Source organism: Nylanderia fulva, unplaced genomic scaffold, assembly GCF_048542155.1.
Source record: "Nylanderia fulva isolate GAGA-0341 unplaced genomic scaffold, ASM4854215v1 Scaffold882, whole genome shotgun sequence".
NCBI lineage: Eukaryota > Metazoa > Arthropoda > Insecta > Hymenoptera > Formicidae > Nylanderia > Nylanderia fulva.
This window is the reverse complement of record NW_028191007.1, coordinates 29,300-33,937: the sequence shown is the minus strand read 5'-3', so window position 1 is coordinate 33,937 and position 4,638 is coordinate 29,300. Positions and strand designations below refer to the sequence as shown.

Sequence of the window (4,638 nt, the reverse complement as noted above, 5' to 3'; positions counted from 1 at the left end):
TCCCCAAGCCGACCCGTGTCCGAGGGGCACAAAAATTTCTTTTTTAAAAGCGAAAAAAGGGGCCGGCGCGCCGGGTCTTTGTACTGTAAAAACCAATCCCCCCGAATTGGGGAATAAAAAGGAAGGGGGACCCCGAGACCCGAACCCCCCCGATATATCGTTCCATTACCCCCAACGAGTGGGTGCCCGGGTTTGCGCCCCGGCGATTTGCTTTCGCGGATATTTGTTGTGCTTTCCGCTTTCCTCCCCTCGTTTGACGGTCTCTTCTCCCCTTTATAATAATATATAGAGGGAAAAAGAGACGCCGATGAGCGGGGCCGGGGGAGGGGGGGCAAAAAGGCTACGAAAGCTCATTATGCGACGACCTCAGGCAGGGCGAGGATTACCCGCTGAATTAAGATGGATTAGCGGGGGAAAAGAAATAACCAGGATTTTCCTTTTAGCGGCGAGCGAACAGGGGAAAGAGCCGGACCCAATTTCCCCCGTTCCCGCCAGGGAAAAAGTGGTTTGGGAGGATCCGGGTTATCCCGAGGTGGCCCCGTTTTGCGTCTAAGTCCATCTTGAATGGGGGGGCCATTACCCCAGAGGGTTTCCCGGCCCCTAGCGAAACCGGGGGGCGCCTGGGAGATCTCTCCTTGAGTCGGGTGCTTGAGAGTGCAGCTCAAAGTGGGTGGTAAACTCCACTAAGCCTTAAATTTCGACCCCGGACCTAGCGAAAAGTACCCCCTGAGGGAAAGTTTAAAGGACTTTTAAGAGAGAGTTAAGAGTACGTGAAAACGTCAGGGGTTTAAAACCCAGAAAACCCAAGATTTGAAGGGGGATGGAGATTTTCGTCGCGGCGCTGGCTTTGCGTCGGTCGGCGTGTTCCCGCGGATTTCCCTTTCGGGGTTCCGGGGCGGGGGAAAGCTACCGGGGCGCCGATGTCCGGCGTGGGGCCCTCGGCACTTCTCCCCAAAGTAGAAAGTCGCGACCCGCCGGGTGTCGGTCTAAGGCCCGGTGGGGGTGTCGGGCGGCGGGCCCGGTTTTTTTTAAAAAGGCACGCGAAAAAAACCCCCGGTCGCCCGGCCGGCTGCTCGGCGGTAGCGCAAGGTATCAGGCCGCCATTCACCCCCCGTGCCCTTGGACCTTCGGGAGCGCCCCACCACGGTACTCGGAGGGGGGGTTTCGGATTCGCGCGTCCCCGGTCGGGCCCTGTGGGGTTTCGTACGGTAAAAACCCTTTGACAGGCCTGCGAACGTCTCCCGCGGTCTCGGGGAACCCCATACCGGTCGGCGACGCACTTGTTTGGGTACTTTAGGCCGTCTTGAAAAAAAGGGGCCCCAAAGGGGTCTAACAGGGACGCGGGGGCTTGGGATTTGGGGGAGGGCCTAAAGGCGTAATGAAAGTGAAAAGGTTTGGGGGCCCCGGCCGTGGGCCTAGGGTGGATGGGGCCGCGTCGCGATGCGGGGGGGCCTCCGGGGCGTCTCGTTTCATCGCGAGGGAAAAGGCGCACCCGAGCGGTACACGTTTGGGGGCCAAAAGATGGTGGATGAAATTGCCTGGTCGGACGAAATCGGGGGGACCCTGATGGAGGTCGTAGCGATTTGACGTGCAAATCGATCGTCGGAATGGGATGGGGGGAAAAAAGACTAATCGAACCATCTAGAGCGGTTCCCCCCAAAGTTTCCCTCGGATAGTGGCACTGGGCCCGTTTGCACGGAAGCGGCGAGTTCATCTGGAAAAGCAAAATAAAATTAGGGCCTTGGGGGCCGAAACGCCCTCAACCTTTCCCCAAAACTTTAAATGGGTGAGTCTCGGGTTCTTGTTATGAACCCACGGCATTACGGATCGGGAGTAAAAGTGGGCCATTTTTGGAAAGAGAATGGCGTGTGGGAAACCAAAGGCAGAGTTAAGGCGCCCAACCGCCCCCATGGGACACCAAAAAGGGGTTTGGGTTTGCTTAAGACACAGGACGGTGGCCATGGAGTCGGAATCCGAAAAGGAGGTGTAAACAACTCACCTGCCGAAGCAACTAGCCCTGAAAATGGATGGCGTTGAAGCGTCGAGCCATACTCTCCGTCAGCGGCAAGTGGGGGGCGGCAACCGGAGCGGGGCGTTAGTCTTCTCTCGCGTCGTCACGAAGCCTGACAGTAGGGAGGGTCGCGACGGTGAGCCAGAAGGGTCTGGGCGCGAGCCTGCCTGGAGCCGCCGTCGGTGGCAGATCTTGGTGGTAGTAGCAAATACTCCAGCGAGGCCCTGGAGGACTGACGTGGAAAGGGTTTCGTGTGAACAGAGCCGTGGCACACGAGTCAGTCGATCCTAAGCCTAGGAGAAATCCTATGTCAATGACGGCGTACAATATACTCGAGTGTCGAGAAAATAATAATAATATTATACGAAAGGACACACGCCCGTCGGGCGCAAATGGGAATCCGGTTCCTTCCGGAACCCGGCAGCGAACCGCATACAATTCCGGGCCCTTCGTAGAGTGTTCGTCGGGGTACCCAAAATGACCTGGAGACGGCCGTCGGGAGATCCGGGAAAGAGTTTCTTTTCTGTATAAGCGTTCGAGTTCCCTGGAAACCTCTAGCAGGGGATGAGGGGTTTTGGAACGCGAAGAGCACCGCAGTTGCGGGGGTTTGCCGGATCTTTCCCTCGGACCTTGAAAATCCAGGGGGAGGGCCACGTGGAGGGTGTCGCGCCGGTTCGTACCCATATCCGCAGCAGGTTCCAAGGTAAAGAGCCTCTAGTCGATAGAAAAAATGTACGAAAGGGAAGTCGGCAAATTTGGATCCGTAACTTCGGAATAAGGATTGGCTCTGAGGAGCGGGGCGTGTCGGGTTGGTCGGGAAGCGGGTCTGGCTGACGTGCCGGGCCTGGGCGAGGTAACGGTCGGGTTCTCGCGCGGGCCCGGGGATCCGAGCTTGGTCCCGTGCCTTGGCCTCCCGCGGATCTTCCTTGCTGCGAGGCTTCCGTGGCGGCGCGAGCCCCTCGTGGTCGTCCTCTTCGGCCGCCATTCAACGCTCAGCTCGAACTGGCAGGAACTAGGGAATCCGACGGGCTAATTAAAACAAAGCATTGCAATGGCCCTCGCGGGGTGTTGACGCAATGTCATTTCTGCCCAGTGCTTGAATGTCAAGTGAAGAAATTCAAGCAAGCGCGGGTAAAACGTTTCTGGGACGTTTCAATACCCCCTCCCCGGCCGGAACCCCCTTTGGCGCCGTCGAAAAGTCGAGGGCTGCCAACTCTTGGCCCAATATCTTGTGGAAGGTCTTATTATAACGGATCCTATGCGAGAGGTCGGTATTCCGTCGGACCGGCCGACGGAAATCCCCCTTCTCAAGGAATCCGTTCTGGTTGTGGCGATTGATGAGGGGGGATCGTCTCTGCCAGGAGGCAGTTGAACAGAAGCGCACGAGGGAATGCAGGGAAAAGGTTCACATCCTCGGGCGTAATCTGGTCCAATCCGGGCGCAGTTTCCAGTCCTACGGAAAACCTGTCACCTTGCAGTGTTTATAGGATCCCAGAGCAAGGTCTTATCCGCAACGGAATGGACGGGGCAGCGCCATCGCCGAGACCTTCGAGGTGAATCCCTCTCGGGCCCACGTACGGTTCCGGCCAGCACTCGCAGCCTGTTTCCGCTTCCCCAAACGACTCACGCAAAGTCCGTCATTCTCCATCCGCACCGGGAGGGCCCCCATAAGGGGCGCCAGCAGTTAAGGAATTCGACAAACAGACGGCCTCCGCGCACCGAGTCGCCTCGAGGATACGCGACAAACAGGACTTTCTTGTTTTTCGGGAGAGGGATTGCACAATTGCATACTCCCTCTTTCTCTTTGCTTCCTTTCTCTCTCGTTTAACTGGAGGACAGTGCTTCTTTGCCGAAAACGCGTTGCGGGGGCGCACTTTTTAGCGGGCCAGGGAAAGATCATGCCCAGCCCTCTCCGATAGCCAAGACGTCGACCCTCCCCGCCGTCAGAGCATCTTTTGCCGTGCCAGCAAGGTATCAGCCTCGTACTACGGAACCCCCGCACTCTGGGTTACAGTGATTGTATCTTGTCCCGCAGTTTTTGGGGAACTTTGTTCAGGGGGGAGGCTGATGTGCGCTTTGATCGTCAGTACTAGCCCCAATGGCCGCAGGAAGGTGTCGGGCTCGTGTATCACCGCACCTCCCTATGCCCCCTCCCGATCACAATCGCGCGACGCGATTAGATCTTTGGCAGAAGTCTCTAACCATCACTCGGTAAGGCTCCTGCCGCCGTTTACCCTTGATGGCTTCGAGACCCTATTGGGGAACCTTGTCTCCCATACTGGTTAATGAAAGGTTTCCCGGCTAAGATGCCTTCAGCCTCAGCGCGGCCATGAATATAGTTTTTTCCACTGACCATCTGGCCTTTACGCGGCACTGATAGATGTTGGGTTGTAGTGGTGTGCACGTACTTTTTGGGGCACCAAACCACGCAGTTTTTGGAATCCGCCGAACAATGTCACAGCTGACCATCTCCTCCTTAGGCGTCCGCTTTAGCTGGTGGCCTTAAGGATTTGCGACGGACCCGCTGGACCCCGTCAGGGTCCTCCGACCTCTGCGGTCTCAAGCGAGCATCGCACCAGACCCGGGCCCTCCAGAACCGGGGCTCAGAATCATCTTACTTTATTTAT

General features: G+C 57.3%; 2 pseudogenes; one reads left to right on the top strand and one right to left on the bottom strand.

Annotated features, from left to right (window-relative positions):
- The first annotated feature begins 385 nt into the window (after positions 1 to 385).
- LOC146719735 (large subunit ribosomal RNA) lies at positions 386 to 2,731 on the top strand (annotated as a pseudogene).
- LOC146719734 (uncharacterized) lies at positions 2,389 to 2,996 on the bottom strand (annotated as a pseudogene).
- Positions 2,997 to 4,638: the final 1,642 nt, after the last annotated feature.